The sequence below is a fragment of the Narcine bancroftii genome, chromosome 9 (genome assembly GCF_036971445.1).
Source record: "Narcine bancroftii isolate sNarBan1 chromosome 9, sNarBan1.hap1, whole genome shotgun sequence".
NCBI lineage: Eukaryota > Metazoa > Chordata > Chondrichthyes > Torpediniformes > Narcinidae > Narcine > Narcine bancroftii.
In genome coordinates this window covers 29,126,700-29,147,628 of record NC_091477.1, presented here as the reverse complement: position 1 = coordinate 29,147,628, position 20,929 = coordinate 29,126,700, and the positions used below count along the sequence as shown (strand labels likewise).

Sequence of the window (20,929 nt, the reverse complement as noted above, 5' to 3'; positions counted from 1 at the left end):
ACTTCTCTTCACCGCAGGACCCGCTGTTCGGGAAACTTTTAAGATGCTTTTGAATACTGGAAGGAAGGAGGAATACCAGAAAGCCGTAGATGCATTGAATGCACACTATGTGGTGACACCGAATGCTACATTTCAACGCCATTTGTTTCGCAAAACAAAACAAGAAGATGGAGAAATGGTTGCTCAGTACGTGATGAGATTGCGACAACTGGCTGTTGGATGCAATTACGTGGCAGCTGATTTGGACAACCAGTTATTGGATCAAGTCGTGCAGCACTGCAGATCAGACAAACTCAGAAGGCGACTGCTGGAAAAAGGGGGTGAGTTGAAACTTACCAATGCTTTAGAAATTGCTGCTGCATTAGAGGCTGTTGAGGGGCAATTTCATACCATGAAACTGAAAGACAACTCAAGCCAGCCCAGTAAAGACAAAGTTGGTCAACAAGTAAATAGGCTCTCGCTTAGCCATAGCCAGCCAAGAAATATGCCGACACATGACTTGGAATGTTACAGATGTGGAAACAGGTCATTTTGGAAAAGACCCATGCTGCCCAGCAAAAGGCAAAGTTTGTAGTAAGTGTGGAGGTAAGGACCACTTTGCAAAGAAGTGCAAAAGTAAGTCAAATGCAAACCAGAATGGGAAGAGTACAGCTTCTAAGGGCAAAGCTTGGGGGAAAGGAAAGTATCCTGAAAAGAAAGGCACTATTCGCCATATAGAAGGTGACCCAGAAAGTGACGATGATGATGACAACCAGGATGGGCAGGAATACTATCAGTTTACATTGAATGATGTACATCATGAGAAAGTCCCAGTGATAATTGGTGGTGTGACAGTTCCGGTCATTGTAGACTTAGGCAGTGACAGTAATGTAATTGACCGACATTTATGGGAGAAATTGAAAAGAAAAAAGATCATTTGTACATCAAAGAAGTGTTCAAAGAAACTGTATTCATACACAGCAACCAAGCCATTGCAGACCATTGGATGTTTCACTGCGACTGTTGAAGCTGGTGACAAGTACACCGAAGCAGAGTTTGTTGTCATAGACGAGAGGGGAGAACCATTGCTGAGTAGACACACGGTGCAAGACTTGGCAATACTTCATATTGGAGCTCATGTCAATTCAGTTCAGTCATACGAGGATATGAAGCAAGAATTCGCCGCAGTTTTCCAGGGAGTAGGAAAGCTGAAAGGTCGACGACTAAAGCTAGCAGTGGACAAAACGGTCAAACCCAAGGCGCAACCAGTGCGTAGAACTCCATTTGGACTTCGTGGGAAAGTCGAGGACAAAATCAAAGAGTTGATTGAGCAAGACATTATTGAACCTGTAGAACATTCAATACAATGGGTCAGCCCAGTAGTGATTGTGCCCAAACCAAATGGTGACATAAGACTGTGCGTTGATATGAGGATGGCCAATGAAGCGAAAATTCGAGAACGACACCCCATACCAACAGTGGAGGAAGTACTTCAGGAGTTAACTACCAGTCAGGTGTTCTCAAAAATTGATTTAAAATGGGGCTATCATCAATTAGAGCTGGACCCAGAATCCAGGGACGTGACAATTGTACCGGTGCAAGAGACTATTGTTCGGCATCAATGCAGCTCCTGAGATCTACCAGTATGCAATCCATCAAGTGATTCAAGGCATTCCTGGAGTTGCCAACATTTCTGATGACATCATAGTCCATGCGGCTACAAAGGAAGAGCATGACAGATGGTTGAGGTGTGTGCTATCCAGACTACAGGGGGCAGGCCTTACCGTGAATGGAGACAAGTGCCAGTTTGGTGTGTCAGAGATGGACTTCATGGGACACAGGCTTACATGGGAAGGACTGAACCCAGCTGATGCCAAGGTGAAAGCTGTTGCAGATGCACGTGAACCCCAGAATGCAACAGAGGTGAGGAGTTTCTTGGGATTGGTTAATTATTGTGCAAAGTTCATCCCTAATTTTGCTACATTGGCAGAACCACTGAGGAAACTAACCAGGAAAGGTGTACCATTCCATTTTGGCTCTGAGCAGAAGGAAGCATTTACAGCTCTGAAACAAAGTCTGACGAATGTCGATACTCTTGGGTATTATGATCCGGCTGTACCAACCAAAGTCATAGCTGATGCTAGTCCTGTTGGTTTAGGAGCTGTGTTGGTCCAGATGCGTGATGTGGGACCAAGAATCATTGCCTATGCCAGCAGATCTTTGACAGATATGGAAAGGAGATATTCTCAGACAGAGAAAGAAGCACTCGGACTTGTATGGGCCTGCGAGAGATTCCATGCATATTTGTGTGGCATTGAATTTGAACTCATCACGGACCATAAACCATTGGAGGTGATCTATGCCGCCAGGTCCAAACCATGTGCCAGGATAGAACGATGGGTGCTCAGACTCCAACCGTACAAGTACAGAGTAGTTCACATTGCCGGGAAAGCAAACATTGCTGATCCGCTGTCCAGATTGTTGAAAGATGGATGCCCACAATCCAAGTCAGAATTGGGGACAGAAGCAGAGAGTTTTGTACGCTTCGTAGCTATTCAGTCGACACCGGAAGCTGTCACGAGGGAAGTCGAGAGAGAGTCCGAACATGACCCAGAACTCATGGAAGTTAGAGAATGTATCCAAAGTGGACAATGGGACAAGTGCATTCACAAGGCATAAATTCCCATTAGAGATGAACTTTGTTGCATCGGGCAGTGTGTATTGAGGGGGTGTAGACTGGTGATACCACAGAGGTTGAGACCGAAGATCGTATCATTAGCTCATGAAGGACACTAGGTATTGTTGGTACCAAGCAAAACCTCAGGAGTAAAGTATGATGGCCAGGTTGTGATAAAGACGCAGAGAAATTCATCAAAACCTGCCATGGGTGTCAACTCACAAGTAGGAGTAATCCTCCAGAGCCGATCCGGAGTACGCAACTCCCGACAGGACCGTGGATTGATGTAGCTGTTGATTTTCTCGGACCTTTACCAACTGGTGAGTCAATCATGGTAGTGGTAGATTACTAGAGCAGATACTATGAGTACTCTGTGATGAGGTCAACGACCACTGAAAAAACAATACAAGCATTGGCAGAGATCTTCGCGAGATATGGTTTGCCTGTTACGCTATACTCTGACAATGGTCCACAGTTCATTTCAGAGACATTTGCTGAATACATGAGGACCACAGGTATCCACCATCATAAAGTAACTCCTAAATGGCCACAAGCCAATGGGGAAGTAGAGAGACAAAATCAGTCCATCGAAAAATGATTACGGATTGCTCATGCAGAAGGACAGAACTGGAGAGAAGCATTGCTATCCTATGTAGCTGTCTAGCAGGCAACGCCTCATACAACCACAGGAAAAAGTCCTGCAGAAGTACTTTTCAGGAGAAAAATCCGCACAAAAATGCCCGAAATAAAAGAAATCAGGGACGACCAGGAGATGAGGGACCACGATGCTGAAAAGAAGGGAGCAGCAAAGCTGTATGCAGACTCGAAGCGTGGGGCCAGGTACTCAGACATCATGTCTGGAGATAATGTTCTGGTGAGGCAAGAGAGTGGTGGTAAGCTAGACACACCTTATTACCATCAACCCTACACTGTTGTATCCAGAAGCGGCAGTATGGTGACAGTCAAGTCTCCAGCTGGAGTCCTGTACAAAAGAAACGTGTCTGGTGTCAAAAAGTACCAATCCAGAGCGACACCGAGTGAAGTGGTTGGAAGTCCAATACGAGATGCTCAACCTGAGGGACCAGATGATGTTCCAGAGGTAGTTACCAGCATTCCCAATGAAGTGGCCAGAGTACCAGAAACACCAGAGGCCACAGCGAGCAGTGTTTCCGGTGCTGAGGGTGAACAACCAAGTTGCGACAGTAGCATTGCAGGAAGGCCGAGACGGGACAGGAAACCACTAAACAATATGAAGATTTTGTGCCATATTTCTAATTGTGCCCGCATTATCACAAAAGTGAAAGTTGGTGATAGTTGGAATGAGTTTTCAATGAAGCAAGGAAGAGGAATGATAATGGGAACATTTGGACAGTGATTTGATCAATACATCATAAGGTACATGTATGAGTGCTGTATGAACTGCATTTTTGTTTAGTCGACTATTTAGTACTAAATGAAAAAAGTATTAGAATTTAAACATGTGAGGTGTATAAATTTAAATGTTTACATTTTGCATATGAGGTGAGCATTCTATTAGTATAATTACAGAATAACAGTTGAGCTATTACATTTGGATATAACATGTTTATGTTACATTTTGTGAAGAGGGAATTTGAAGTTGTTTTGTTGGTTTAGAAGGCAGAAAAATGCTATTGATAGTGTTAAAGTGTTTACATTTAAACATAAAGATATAAAGTTTATTTCTGATGAAAGGAGGGATGTCATGATAATGAATATGCATGATATGTATTAACCTGACCGGAAGTCAGATGGTATGCACTGGAGGTAGGAGGGTGCAAAATGGTGGAATAATGGAAGCAGGAAAATAAAGACACGGAGATGTTCAACTGGTAAAGCATGTGGTGATGGTGTTATTAATTTCACATTTTGGGCCACAAATGTGACAGGGGACTCTTCTTGAAGAATGCCAAGATGTCCCTGATCATCTGACGTGTCTGTCTCAGCCTACAGTAGTACAATAAAATCCTTGTTAACTGGAATTTTACTTTCCAATATTTCCTACCTCAACCTGAATCCCAACAATCCATTTGTCTTTGAGGGGTAAAATATGCAGAAAACATTCTATCCTTCAACTATTTCTCACAAATACATTATATCTTCAGATATCTCAGATTGTATTCACGGCATTCTCAGGAGGGGGGTAAGCTGCCAGATGTTCCTACCCATGTCATGGACATGGGTAGGAAGGGTGAGGAGGTCCTGCAAAGAGAGTTCAGGGTTAGGTGCTAGGTTGAAGGACAGGACATGCAGGGTTGTGATCTTAGGATTGTTACCCATGCCACGTGCTAGTGAGGTTTAGAGATTGGAGGATAATGCAGCTTAACATGTGGTTAAAGACATGGTGGAGGAGGGTGGACTTCAGGTTTCTGGATCATTTGGCTCCCTTCCAGGGAAGGTGGGATCTGTTCCGATGGGATGGTTTGCATCTGAACTGGAAGGGGCTAATGTCCTTGCAGGAAGGTTTATTAGTGCTGTCCTGGTGGGTTTAAATTAGATTTGCAGGGTGATGGGAATGAGAGTGCCAGAGCAGATAGAGGAATGGAAAGTGAAACGATGATGTGAAAATTGCATGCACTGTTAGAAATATATGGGTTGTATGTGGTGTAAATGTTCTCAGGTGCATCTATTTCAATGCAAGGAGTATTGTAGGAAAGACAGACAAGCTTAGCACATGGATTGGCTCAGGGATTCTAGTGGGCACTGTTTGGTGCTTCTTCTCAAAGCGGGTAGAGAAGGTTTTTAGCTCATTGGGTAGTAAAGCAATGCAGCAATCTATGGTGTTCACCCTCATCTTGTAGGCTTTAATGACCTGCCTGCCATAGCTGGCGTGTATTTGTCTCTGTCTCTAGCTTCCTCTGGAATTGCCCCTTTGGTTTGGAGATGACTTTCTGCATGTCATAACTCTTGGACTTCTTGTTAAGATCTCGATCCCCTTGTTCTTACCTTCAGGAGGTTGCGGATTGTCTGATTCATCCAGGGCTTCTGGTTGGGAAACACCCGGCATTTGCATATGGGCTCATGCTCATCCATCCAGGTCTTGATGATATCTATGGTTCTAACAGAATTTTAAGTAAAAATTAGCCAAGGTATTTGTTGACATATATTCATATTTACTGAGCATATAGTAAATATTGCGACATTTTGCAACATTTGAGGTCTAATATTTTAATTCTTTCCTGTCAAAATTCATCTTTAAAATTACATATTATTAGTACAACCTCTGTAACTCCAACAGACACAATCCTCAGCTTCCTACGCTAAAGGATGGGATGCTCTTTGATAATATCCTCTGAGTATTCTGGCCTTGAGCTCTAAACATGGATTACTTCATCCACCCTTGGCCAAGGTTTAAACACTCAATGCACTGCAAGTTTTACCCATGCAGTGGATGTAGAATGAGCCTACTGCCCCACTTCTATGTTTTCTTTCACTCTTATCCTTCTCATGGCTTATCTACACATCCTTGCCAGCAATAAGCTGGTGAACATTGTCATGTTTCTTCTATTGTGATAAAGAAACTTTGGTTCTTTTGTATTACTTATATTTTATTATCAATTCACAACTCAAGGACCACATCCTTTTTGTCCATCTAACCTGAGGTTGGACATTCCATCTCTGATGCCCTCTAGTGCTCAGGAGGATCATCAATTCCCAATCACCACATCCCCTTTCCTTCAGAATTTCAATCTAGCAATGTTACACTATAATACCATATTCATTTCAATTTAAAGTTAAATACAAACATAAACACAAACATCAAAGCACAATTTTTTTTTAAGTGTGCAATTCTTTATCTTTTAGAAATTCAACCTGTTGGGTGCTTTGACAATGTGTGTGGATCTTCTCAACTCATGTGGATATGTCAACTCTGCTGGCCCACGACAGTGTATGATTGGTGGTGTTTCCTCTGTTGCTGTGCAGGCTGGATCTTCTGCTTTTGTCTGTTCTTCCAGTGTCACTTTAATTTTCAGCAGGCTCTTTCGATTCCTCCTCAGTATTTGACTGTCCTCTGTTCTGACAGTGTAGAATCTTGGATTTACTTCCTCCAGATCAGTGGCCTTCTTGTCCCAGGTGTTGGAATCTCTGAGTCTCACTGTGACATGTTGTGCCAGTGGCCCTAAACTTCTTTCTGACTTGTCATAGTTTGCTTTTTGTCTTCTTTGCAGATACCTTTATTTTCCTTTGACATCTCTGTTCTTGTTTGGGCCTACAGAGTAGGGAAGAGGGGTGCATAGTCTTCATCCAATCAAGAGCTCAACAGGTGACAAGCCATGTTTAAGTGGTGAAGCTTGGTAACTCAACAGAGCTAGATAAGGATCTGAAACACTGTCTTGTGCTTTCCTGAGCAGTTGTTTAACTATGTGAACTTCTTTCTCAGCTTAACCATTTGACAGTGGATGCAGAGGACAAAGTCACATGTCAAAATTATACACTTATGCAAAGTCTGGAATTCTCTACAACCATAGCATGGTCCATTGTCACTGTAGATAATTAGAGGAATTTCATGTCTTGCAAAGATTGACTGAATGTATCTGATCACTCAGGCAGTAGACATATTGGGAAGCAGCACCATTTCAAACTAGTTCAATAGATAGTCAATAACCATCAGGTAAATCTTTCCATCCAGGTGGACAGATCAGTCCCAACTTTCTGCCATGGCTTCTTTGATAAGTCAGTGATGTTTATGGGTTCCTTTGGCTGCTTTGTGTGATGCTTCAGAAAGGTCTCACAGCTTGAGACCATTCTGTTGATGTCAGCATTTATCTCTGGCCAATAAACAGCAGTTCTGGCCTCCTCCTGCATTTTTCCATTATAAGGTGTCCCTCGTGCAGCCTTTTCAGCATATCTTGAAGCAATGATTGAGGAATAACAATTCTGCTCTGTCTGAGTAGAAGCCTATTGACAACATTCAGCTCTGATGTTGTAGTATGGCTGACATTCACCTCTAGGCCATTCTTCATTCAGATTTTTGATGACCTTCTGTCGAACTGTGTCCTTTTCTGTTTCAGTTGCGATCTGTTTGGATTTCATATCAGATACAGGAAGAGATTCAGTGATCAGATTCACGTGGAGATTCACATTTGTCTCTGTGGAACTCTCATTGTGTGCTTCACACTGCATCGTTGTGCTGGACAGCGTATCAGCCAGCAGCATAAGTTTCCGTGGAGAGTACACCAATTCAAAGTCATCATCTTATAGCTTCATTAACAGTCTTTAGATTTGCAACAACATCTCAATGATGTTATTCTTGATTGTGGCTATTAATAGCTTGTGGTCTGACTCTGTTGCAAATATTGGTAGACCATACACCATAATTGTGGAATTTCTTGAGTCCATAGACCAGACCTAGACACTTTTTCTCTATCTGAGCATATTGACCATTCAGATGTGATCATCATCCTTGATGTGTATGCAACTGGCCTCCAATATTCACTCACAGCCTGAAGTAGTACAGCACTTTTCCATCTTTTGAAGCACCTGTAGATATTTTCATCCTCTGGATGGATCAAAGAATGACAAAAGCACCAGTTCTGTAGTTAGAATGATCTTCAGTCATCCCCATTCTTCCTCGTGGTTGGCTGTCTACTTGAATTCACATTTGTCTTGTAACAACTCCTTCAGATACATTGTTTTGGAAGACAGGATTGGTATGAATTTACCAATGAAACTGATCATTCACAATACTCTCAATATGCCCTTTTTGTCTGTGAGTCTGGTCATCTCTAGGATTGTTTTCACCATGATCTTGTCTCCAACAGCTTACCTTCCTGAAATATGATTTCCTTCACACCCAACGGTCATTTTGCTCTGTTTAGCTTTAATCCATACCTCTAAATGCATTGTAGCACTTTGATGAGCTTTGTTGCTCTTGTGAGGATTGCCATAGGGTCATGCCATCCATGTACATGCATACCCCATTTACACCTTCTATGATGTGCTCCATTGTCCTGTGGAACACTTCAGGAGCTGAGGAAATTCTAAAAGGCATACTTAAACAGGAGTATCGGCCAAACGGTGTATTGAATGTACAGCATTTGTGCTATCTTCATGCAGTTTTAATTGCCGGATGCCCTGGGATAGATCCATTTCAGTTGTAATTTCATCCCTGGTTGGAATCTGATAATGTTCCCTCTTTACATTGGCATTCAACTCTTTTGGATCCACAGGTCACCATTCTTCTTTTTGACACACAGTATTGAATTCATCAATTTTGTAAGCTCCTCCACTTGCTTTATGACCCCTAGTGATATTATTCGGTTGAGTTTCTGCTTGAGGTTTTCTTTTAGTGGTGCTGGAACCCGCCGCAGGGCATGTTCTACTGGCTGTGTGTCTTCCTTTAACCGTATCTTATAGATGAATGTTAGAACACCAAACCCCTTGAAGATGTCTGGAAATTGATCCAATATTTCCTCTATGCTGTTCTGTGCTTTGGCGCTGTTACTGCAGGACACCCTCTTGATAAGCTTTCACATGCTTTGTCACCAAGAAGTAAGTCATGACTGACTGGGTCTACTGCAAACATGAGATGGTGCTCTTTCACCTGGAGTCTACATGTGCCTTTAATGTCAATGTGCTGTCCATTGTATGCCTTGAGCTAAACAGAATTTGGTTGGATGTGCTGCTTTATCTTATTTGCCCCTTTGTTGCGATCAAATTGGCCTTTGCCCCTGTGTCCAACTTGAAAGGCATATCTGATCCATTTACATGCAATGGCACCATCCACTTGATCTGCTCAACTCTGTTCTTGCTTGGCTATTCCATGTCAGTTAGTTTGAAACCTTCCTGTGCTACCATGCCCATGAAGAATGTATCACTGAGGGCAGTTTCTTCTATAGTGTTCACATTTTCACTTCTGTTTTGTTTCCCTTTGGAAAAACATTGCTTTGCATAGTGATTCTGTTCTTTGCACTTGTTGCAGACTTTTCCATGGGCTGGGCATGTAAAGTGCCACATCGTTTACAATTAAATGTCTATCTGTCTTTTTGTTGTTTCCTATGTCTCATTCTCTGTTTATGTGTGCATCCAGACACTGGCCTATAGCTATGCCTTTGTTTTCACTGGCCCTTGCACTCTCACTGAACTTGCTCACATGCTGCAGAGCTAATTCGCTGGTGTGGCCTATCTTCATAGTTCCACCTAAGGTAAGCTCTATCTCTTATAGCAACCTCTCTCTCACTTTCTTGTCAATAATTCCAAACACAATTTAATTATTGAATCTTGCAGCCATCCAAAATTGCATGTTCTTGCTCTCAATTTCAAGTCTATTTTTAAAAATAAAGTATCAAAGCGCTCTGCCTGCAGCTGCGTGTGCAAAAGAAACATGTACCTCTCCAGTGTTTAATTTTCCTTTGGTGAACAGTGTCCATCAAGCATCCCGATAACCTTGTCGAACTTGTCCTAGTCATCTGCCTCGGCAAAAACAAATGTGTTGAAAATCTTTAGTGCTTGCGGTCTCTGCATGGTAAGTTGCAGTGCAATATCCATGCATCCAGTTTGCTATCAAGACCACTGGCTTGCAGATACAGCATGAATCATTGTTTGAACAACTGCCACTCATGGTCGACATTTCCAGTCCAATTCACAGCATCAGGTATCTTCATACTTTCCATATCTCCTGCTGATACCCTACTCCTAGTACCATGTGATGTTTCTTCTATTGTGATAAAGACACTTGGGTTCTTTTGTATTACTTATATTTTATTATCAGCTCACAACCTCATGGGACACATCCATTTTCTGCATCTAACCCGAGGTGGGACATCCAGCTCTTGACGCCCTCTAGTGGCCAGGTGGGTTACCAACTCCCAAACACCATAAGCATTTCACTAAAGATGACCAGCCATTCTCAACCATTTTATTGGCTGTGGACCCCTGAAGACTCTGCTCAAATTTTATGGGGCCCCTTCCATGTGAAGCAATCGAGTTTAGTTGGTTTCTTCTGTACTTCTCTCCAACCAATGACATAAAACACAAAAATCTTATGATTTCAATCCATGCCCCATTCCCCATTAAATGTGCTGTGGCCCCATTGAGAAGGGCTGGTCTAAACTAGGATGTTCCGTAGTCGTAAGAGTTTACAAGTGCTGGGGTCTGAGGTAAAAGCCATCTGCTGGAGGGACTCAGCAGGTCAAGCAGTATCTGCGGGTGAAAGGGAATTGTTGACACTTTAGATTGAATTCCTTCATCAAAGATATTATGTATCCTGTTTTATGACCATTCATAGGATATAAATGATGGATAAAGAGCTGAATTCGGTCATTGAGACCACATTTGATGTACCATGCAGAAGGACAACTTTTTCCATGGATGAAGCTATCTTTTCATGTTCAAATTCCATGATAGAGTTAATGGAAGTAAGTGTCAAAAACTACAATATAATTATTTCAAAAACAGATAATTTCTGGATATTATCTGCAATCCAGACAATCTCTCTGGAGAGAGATTCAGAGTTAATATTTCAATCAATGACCTGTAATCAGAAAATACATGTAGATTTTTTTTCTTTTTGTCTAAACTCTGTTTCATCCTCCACAGTTGCTGCCTGACTTGCACAGAATCCCCAACATTTTCTGTTTTCATTTCAAATTTCTAGCATCTGCAAGTTTTCTCTTTTTGATTACATGAACACAATGTATTTGCTGCAAATGATACAGGAGAGTTTCTACCCAGGATCGCCCTGTAGGCCCTGGAAGCTCCCAGTAGAAATTCTAGGGAGATACCACCATGCCTTCACCCACTTCCTGCATATTCATTTCACTTGTGCTCTATCTTTCCATGTGTAATGTGAATCGTGGATGGTCATGTGGCCTCTCCATCTGGAACCTGGTCGGAATGTGGATTGCGGAGGGTCATGTGACCTCTTCAGCTGCAGCCTAGTTGGAAGTCACCTCACCTATCAATCAAAAGACAGATCTGCCCATCTGTGAGCTGCTGCATGATTGGCAATGGCAGCTGACGTGTGATTGGTCCACCAGGTGCCAATCAATGGTTAGATTTGCCCATCGGTGAGGCTGATACACAATTGGTCCTTGCAGGCCACTTGGACAGGTCCTGTTATGAAAAGCAGCACATTCAGTCTGTCTGTCTCTCCCTCTTTGTTTGCTGCTGACTTCAAAACATTCCTGAAGGCCAGGCTCTGGAGGGCTGACTGCAATGGGGCTGTTCCATATTCTGAGCCATGGTCAATACTGGAAACCAGGTTTATATGTTATGACCACTGCTGAGCTCCAGGCTGCAGGCATCTCCAGATGGCTGACTGCAATAGGGCTGTCCCAAATCTCAAGCAGGGGCTAAACTGGAGATCAGGTTTCTGTGTATGTACTCATTTCTCAGTATACAGTACCTATAGGTGGTGGGTACTGAAAGGTTAAACCCTTGTTTCTTGCTATACGGTGTCTGTGGGTGGTAGGTACTGAATAAATTAAATCCTTGTTTCTCGGTATTCCATTACTGTATGCTGTGTACGTTGGTCTATTGGTGTGTGCCCTGTGTATAAATAAAAACTACTTTTGTTCATATGTATCCAGCCTTGATTTATTTGAATCTGTCGAACCTATTCTGAACAACACCATGACCTTCCTTCCCATCATTGCTGCTCCCTCCCCTCATCCACCTATCACCTCCTGCCTTTGCCACCCCCTCCCCACCCCCCCCTCCCCAAGCTGGCATTTTCTCATACCTTGAAATAGGGCTCAAGCCCGAAGCATTGCTTATGGATTTCTACCTTTGCTACATAAAGGACACTATCTGTCCTGCTGAGCTTTTCCTGCATTTTGTGCATTTTAACCATGACCATTGCAATTGATCTAACTTAAATATTTAGAGAGTCCTCTTAATACTGGAGTTGAAATCAAATCGTGCTCATTCAGGAAAATCCTTAATGTAAAGCCTGGGTTTAAAAAGTCACCCACAGAGCGGTGCACTCAGTTCCAGGTTTTCTGCACAATACTGCATCAGTACATCAGGCCCATTGTGTTCAGTATTTGAATTCAACGTCTAGCTTCACAGACCACAGGATGAGCATTGGTATGTCATGTTGTTTAAATGGCAATAATCCTTTAATCTTCTTCCTGTGTTAGCACTACACTAATGTTTTCAACATGCTGCCTGAAACAGGTAACATGTTTGATCCAAACTTGAGTGTTTAACAATCAAAAGTTGAGACCATTTATTGAACTGTTTGATGTCAGGGTTAATACAAGGAGAGAGGATAAAATTGGAGGAACTTAGGCACCTGACAAAGGGCCCAGACCCAAAGCATCTTGTTATCTTGTGCATCCTATGGATACTGCGTTTCTCCAGCACCTTTGTGTATGTTTAATTTTGAACTTGGGTAAATGCTCAATACAGTTTCCATTTTAAAGGAAACTTAAGCAAGAATGTAGATATGAGAACAAAAACATACTAGGGAAAACACAGAGACTACTCCAAGACTACAGAGAATGACAAGAAATTCCTGGTTTAAAAAGCTTAGTGGCAAGGCTTCGGGAAATTCAAAATGCATCGAACCATAATAAAACAAAACTGTTTTAAATGTCTGTTGCACAATCCCATTATCAGGAACGTGGGAGTGGTGGCATGGGTGTGGGGGTGGTGTGGAGCATCTGATAGGAACAGAGGTTATCTTAAAGCTCAGGCACACTGACTGAAATGTGCACGGTGAATGTGTATGATTGAGCTCTTGTACTTGGGACTGAATTGTATATAGATGGGAGACGGAAAACTTATTGATATTGCTACCTGAAGACTAATTTTGCCAATTTAGCTATGAAATCACTGATAAAGTAAGTTACAGTCGGTCTACCGGTTTAAATGAAAAGGAATGCTTTCAGCAAGGTACTTTAAATTAATAATTCCTGAAAATATTAATTACCGATTGCAGTAAAGCAGACGGCACGATCACGGAGATAGCGTATGTTAATATGAGGATGAGCCATTTCACAGAGTGGAAAGATGTCAGGTTGAACCTTGATTTCCCTCACAGTGGGTGCCTAGCCTCAATTAGTCTGCTTGAAAGAGTTGCTGAGGCGACGTCATGTACTTTGTAAAAGAACAGAAAAATGAGTAAGTTCATTTGGATTGCTCTATGCTCATTAGTACTGAGAAGCATTCATGCAGAATCAAAACCGGCTGACCCAATATCCTGGTCAGAATGTGCATCTTTACCACAAAAGGAGCACAAAATTTTAGATGAAATTAGTGGGTATAATAATCCATTCAAGAAATTGTGAATCCAATCTTAATAGGGAAGCTCAGTTCTGGCGCTATTAGAGTGCCAGTGACCCGGGTTTGAATCCGGCGCTGTCTGTATGGAGTTTGCACATCCTCCCCGAGTCTGGATGGATTTCTTCCATGTGCTCTGCTTTCTTCCCATCCTTCAAAACATACAGGAATCGTAGGTTAACTGGGACATTTGGGTGGCACAGGCTCGTGGGACGGAAGGGCCTGTTACCATGCTGTATGTCTAAATTTAAAAAGAATAATTTTAGAAACATGTATGAAGCTTATAAATAAACAATTTGCACGTTACATTTATGTAAACAAGATGTGATAAACAAATATCTCCCATCAAAGTGAAGAAAAATGCTGATCCAACAAATCGCTAAATTGATTCCACTGCAGTTTAAAGTTTAGTCTGTAAAAGTAACAGTTTGAATTGACAGTTTTGCTTTCCTGGTTTGATGATAAATTCACACTGAAAGGTTCAAAAAGGTTCAAAGGATTGTTTTATTGTCACGTAATAATGCATTAAAAATGTAATATACTTCAACTTTTGTCTGCCGTAAGGCAAGGAGTCGCCACAAGTATTGCCAGTGACCCTAACAATAGGAGAAAGGAGAGTTCCTTCAGAGACCTTGAGTGTACATGGATTTGCCTCCAGTGCTCTCACAGTCTCTGCAATAGCATAGAATCTAGTTCAAATCATCAGTGACCTGAGCTCCTGATCCAAACCTCTGTTATGATCAGGAAGCCTTCAGCATCTGAGGCACTTTGGGAGTCTTCCTTGCCCTCAGAGCCCTCTTGAACCCCAGTTCTGATATCTGGTCCCCATGAGTCAGTCTCCAGCAGCCCACATCTTGTGTGGGTTCTTCAACCACTGAGCCTCTTGCTGGTCTGCTTCCATGGTCACCATCCTGCAGGATCATCTCCTATGCTTCTCTTTCTCATTGGGGGTGCTCTCCCCATTTTTGGTTCACTGCGCTGGTCCGCTGATCTAGAGTCTGCAACCCTTGTGATAAACTGCCCAGCACAGTTGTCGCCATCTTGGGCACAGACCCTGACATTGCAGGATTTTAAAAAAACATGGCCTCTTAAACAAGCCATTTGAAACCTGTATATCGCCATCAACATTAGGACTGACCGGTAGGACCCTGTGGAGCAGTTCTGTGTCTCCCCTCCCCACTCTCCCATGTCTGTATCAGACATTACAGCTGTTCCGGCAGCACTGTCTTTTCTGAAAAAAAGGTTGGATTGCACAATTTTCTTCAAAACTGGATTCAATTTCAATAAAAAACAGTAAAATTAAAGTCAGGTGGTATTTCCATTCTTCACTTTTAGATGACTCTTGCCTCAAATGTTTATCATATTTATATCAGATAAAGAAAATAATTGGACTCGGCAAACTACAGTCATGTGCCACTTAATGTCCATGATATGATTTGGACATTGTGCGAACACCGTATTATATACAGCCTCTCTGACTTACGACCTACAACCAAAGAAAAATAACGGCTGCGTGCATCCGATAGTGACAGTCTCTCAGTTGCCATTTGGTAAGCACGGTAAGTTTACCAAAGAAAATGGCGAGCGAGAGGAAAAAGCCATTCCCTGCTGATAGGATCTGGCAAGAAGCTGAGGAAGTCACTCGATTTGGAATTGAAAATGACTTGATTTACGACTTCTACATGCCATGCCAGCATACTTCTGTCTCACATCCATTTTGAGATAAGACTGGTCGGTCAGAACGGAACTGTGATGTATGTCACGGAATATCTATATTTATATATATATATATATATATATATATATAGGGGATACGCCAGAAAATCTTGGTAATTGAATAACCGTCGACAATCAGAAAAAGGAATATCCCAAGAGGCAAATTGTCATTTGGGAATTCCCGAAGTTTATCCATCTCTGAATTGTGCTTTTATAATTGGGTGAGAATATGAGGTGCTGAGGAATAGCATTCTGATGCACATTTAGATATTTCTAAACTGTTACATCTCTAAAACGCTCATTTGCAGAAAACTACAGTTGAAAGGCTCTGCTGATACCCGAGTAGGTACAATGGTAAACTGAAATAATTGATTATTTGGTTTTAAACAGATGAATCCTTGTGTGTTCACTTAAGATCTGTTGTATCAGCATTGTGTTTTAAAAAAAAAGTTCAGAAAAGGATGAAAAGCTTGGAAGAAAACCAAGTAACAAGCGAACACCGACTGGATTAAAAGACAGATTGTAGAAGTTCATGCAACTGCTTTGGTCACATATCCCCCTGCAGGCCAGAGGCAGAAACTGCTGCTGTACGGAACGTTAGTGTCATTCTTTCGAACTCCAAATCGATTGCATTTCAGTCCCTTTGCTTCCATTCAGTGAATTCTTTCCCATGAAGAAATGGTAGACAAAGTTCAGCAATTACTGATCTAATTTATTTGTAATTGCGAATCGAAGCAAAAATAAGACACACCAGTTGCCCTGTATAAGTGTGCTGTAAGAGTATTGACATTATGGAAATCAGTCTGGTTTTTTTTTCCAAGTGCAAATAGCAATCACTTGTCACCGTCCATTTGTTTTCCAGGGAGAATGCATGTTGATCTCCTTTTGATACTCTGGACACTCATCAACAACACTTAATCTATGGCAACAAATGCAGGAATCTGTGCTGTCTACTTGCCTGCTCCCAATAAATAACCTTGGACGTATACGTGGTAAGACATTACCTGAACGGACGTTATGCAGCACTTGACTGTACCTGTTGTCCTCAGTGCACCATTTAACTTCAAATCTGAATAACGTTACAGGCGAAACTCTGAAATCAATACATTCTTGGAAATGTATCAAACCAAATAATTATTCCTGAGGTGAGATGAGGAGGATTGAAGATGAAGCTGCTATATTGGGACTGGGTATTCATTAAACCCAAATATTATTTCCTAACATCATGAATACAACATTGCACCACAAGTATTTTAATTATATTTGCATGGATTTTTCTGCAGAATCACAACTGCCTTTTCACTCTTTAAATCACAACTGTTTGGGAGATCATCCAAAATCAATGTGGTGAAAGTCATTCAGCAATGGTCCGAGGACACAGATGGAATCCTACGTAACTGCTTTGAGTCAGTAGATTGAGCTATATTCAAGATTTCAGCAAACAACCTCAATGAATACACTGCCGTCATCATTGCCTTCATCAGTAAGTGTGGAGAAGACTGCGGGACCAAGAGAAGGATAAAGGCATTCCCCAATCAGAAACCATGGATGAATTGAGGGGGTTGACTTGCTGCTGAAGGCCAGGTGAGAGATATTCAAGTCAGGAGACCTGGCTCTCGACAAGAAATCCAATTATGATCTCTGCACAGCCAATAGAGGAGGAGCCAAGAGACATTACTGCACCAAGCTAACATCACAGACACGCAGCAACTATGGGAGGGAACATGTGCTATCACCGAGTACAAAACAAACTCCAGTAGCACGGCATGCAGCAAAACAACAGTCCCAGATGAGTTAAATGTGTTCTGTACTCACTTTAAACAGGGAGCCAACAAGGAAGGAAAATCCACATCAGCACCACCGTGTGACATCACTTGTAGTAGTTGGTCAGAGTGAACTTCTGGCAGGAGAACTCACGGAAAGTGACTGGCACAGATGGAGACCTGGGATGTGTCCTGAGAACCTGCACAGATTAGCTAGTGAGAATATTTACAGACATTTTTAATCTCTCCCTGCAATAGGCTAAAGTGCTCACTTGCTTCAGGAAGGCCATTACTATACCAGAAAGACATTATATAAGAGGGGGGTAGAGTCCACACCCCTGTCCATATTAATGGCACAAGTTAAAAGAGTAGATCTTTAATGACTTGATCCAGGTGAAACTCATTGATGCAACAATTAAACCACGCCATTGCCTCTATTTTGGATGTCTTTCTCAGACGACTAGGTAAGTCCACCATGTTCCCCTTTTCCCTCAACAGCTTCTACAGGTTAATCATCAAAATCATACTTCCTGCATGCATCACAATGTGGTAGAGGAGCTGTTCTGCACAAGAGCAGTAGTAGTTCCGGAAGGTATTGAATTTATCTTGAAACAACAAAAAATGTCCCTCCTCCATCCACATCTCCCACTGCCTTGGCAAGACTCCCAAGATACTGAAAGACTCACAGACGGTAAGAAGGCTTAAGACTGTGAAAACAAGACAGTAAAGACTTCCCTGTAGCCATCGGACTTCTGAATGAACCCCAAAACGGTGCTGTCCTTACTATGCGCTAATTGATTTTCCTTGTAATCCTATGCTGAGCTCTGTCTATAACGCTAGAAATAACCTATTGGTCTGTTCGCAAAAGAATCCTTCTCATTTACTAAGTATGCTGTGACAAATAAACAAACATCTTATTAAATGATTTTTTTTACCTCTCCCTCTCTTCATCTTGACCAATGGTCTCAGAACTGTTATAATTTCTCCCATTAGATATCCAAATGAATCAAAGCAGTTTTTTTTTAAAAATAAAGCAAGTACTTCTCTTCAGCTCTCCAAAACACACATGGTTTAAATCTTAAACTCACCACCTCTCCCTACGGTGACATCAGACAAAATCGGAAAAAAATGCTGGAGTACTGCAGAACCCTGAAAGGAATGCTCCGTGCTCTGCCCTTCCATTGCAACGACATACTACCAGCTACCTACTCACCTGTAGCCACTGCCCTCACAGCCGGCACAACGGCATTCGATTTCTCTCTGCTAGCAGTTGCAACAATGACACTTCTTTACTGGCTGCTTGTATATTTTACAGTCAAACCACTTCTTTGCACACTAAGGACAGTTATAACAAGTTTGACAAAAACAAAACAAGAGAAAAAGAGAACATGCAAAATAAAAAGCCCCTTGATAAATGAGCTTAATGAGTCCAGTAAGAATCAAACTCGAGGAATTTTCTTTCACTCCTATTTTCCCCCGAAGGCATTTTCTCTTCCTGGACTGAACTTAATTGCTCTCTGGAAGCTATTCAGAGCTTTTTCTAATCACCATTCAATAAGCAGGAGATAATAAGGGTCAGTAGCTGATTTGATCAGGGACCCCTTTCCTCGGAAGCATGATTCTCTTCTCATCAGGTCTTCTTGACACACATGTATTTTCTATCATTTTCTATCACAACCTGATTTATCCTGTCTTAGTCTGGGTTCACTGAGGTCAATTGTAACGCTCCAGTTACAGCTCTGATTGAGATCAAAGGGTGAAATCTGAGACTTCCTAATCTGTCCTACCACACCTGGCAGTATCATTACCCGGCAGGGCATCAGAGAAGTTCAGTTCTGATTCAACCTCTGGTAAGAGAAAAGCAGAAGTTGGAATTAACCATTCTGGTCACATTCTCTTTATTTCATAAGTCACCTTTCATTGCCTAAAGGAAAGTTGTCCATGGTGAATACTTACATATGTCAGGCCTTTACATAGCCATGCAAATGATACCATACTTGTCTGGCAGGAGTTCAAGCGGACTTGAGTAGTTCTGACTAGTTTACACCATTCTCGAGTCAGTATCGATTCTGAAGCACACACGTATAGTTCCAGTCAATTGTCTCTGTCTTCAATGAAATGTGGATGCTCAAGCAAGGTAACTGAATACTACATTTCCAAACTAACTTCTTCTGAGACATCCCTTCAGATTCAGGGTTACTTGCTTCCACTCCAATTTATTGGTTTCTGAGGTGGTGGAAAATGAATCTAATGGGGGAAGCTGTGGATTCTTCCCCAGATAGGGCAGGAGATGTCTGACAGAGAGCTTAGGTTGCTGGTGCACTCTTGCCATTTGCAGAGGGCTGCATGGCCTCAAGGTTTTCACAACACCCTGAATTCAGCTTGAGTAGTCATGAGTCAAAAGTTCCCTGGAGTTATTGAGGATAATGTATTTTCTCAGAGAAGCTTTGAGCACATCCTTGAATCTAATCCTCATTTCACCTTTTAATCTCTTCCATGCCAGAGCGCAAGAGAGATTTTGATTCTTCTGCCAGGGATGCAGATGACATGGCCTAGCCAATGTGGAGGATTGAGTATATCCCTGGCCTCAGCGCTTGGAATGTAGGCCAGGTGGCAGATGCTGAGATCTGTTCATAATCTAGGTATTTAATGTAGATTGTACTCATTCTCTTATATTGGCATTTTATCTGCTCATATTTAATTACAATTAGAACCAGTCTATGCCTATCGGAGATAATGAAGGGAACTCATAGCCTCTGGCTTCTTGAGAAGGCCATTGACAATTCGGGATATGGAGCTAATTGTTATGTGGGTTGAAAGTTTTCCCCCAAAAATGGGCATCATTCTTTTGTCTTCATTCTTTCTTGCTCTCATAGAATGCGATGACAGGAGAGTACAGGACATAAGAGTAATCTCAGCAGGAGGTTTGAGATATCACGAGTGTCCTTTTGGAATCAAAAGAGCAACAAATGTCTAGGCACATACTTCTGAGCATATTCACACAAGATGTCACATTCGTGAAGATGTTTATTTTGTTAATGTAGATCAGAGGGCGAAGGTGATTTGTCATATTATTGTCAAATTTATTGTTATATTATAAAGACAGTGTAATATTTACAAGAAATTTGTTTTTGTCTGCCATAAGGCAAACAGATTCGCCATCAACAGAAAATGCCTGAAGAGCCTCTTATAGTCAGAGAGAAGCAAGAGAGTCCCTTCAGAGTCACCTCCAGCACTTTTGCAGCTCCTGCAGCCATACAGAGCCCAGTCCAAACCTAAGCTCCAGATCCAAAATTCCAACAAGATCAAGAAACCTTCAGCACGCTTCGCACCCTCTTGCATCCCAGTTCCGATACCTGGTCCCCCTTCAGCCAGTCTTGAGCCAGTCTCCTTGAGCCTCAGAGCCCCTCACTAGTCTGCCTCCATGGTTACCGTCCCATGGGTCATCTCTTCTGCTTCTTCTTCCCAAACAGGAGGTGGTCTCATCTTCTGGTGCCCTACGCCAGTCCTCTACTTCCCCTGAGTCTGTAACCCTCATGTCTGCTGCCGA

The 20,929-nt window shown here is 42.1% G+C and overlaps 1 protein-coding gene and 1 long non-coding RNA gene across 9 annotated transcripts in view; one reads left to right on the top strand and one right to left on the bottom strand.

The window, feature by feature from the left end:
• cxxc5a (CXXC finger protein 5a) overlaps positions 1-20,929 on the top strand; it is a 99,203-nt gene that overhangs the window by 39,002 nt on the left and 39,272 nt on the right. The gene's annotated exons all lie outside the window — the stretch shown is intronic.
• Positions 12,348-19,040, bottom strand: LOC138742864 (uncharacterized). Its single transcript, XR_011344460.1, has 3 exons — positions 18,928-19,040; positions 17,432-17,579; positions 12,348-14,141 (listed from the first exon to the last, which is right to left on the bottom strand). It is a non-coding gene; the product is annotated as an uncharacterized lncRNA (long non-coding RNA).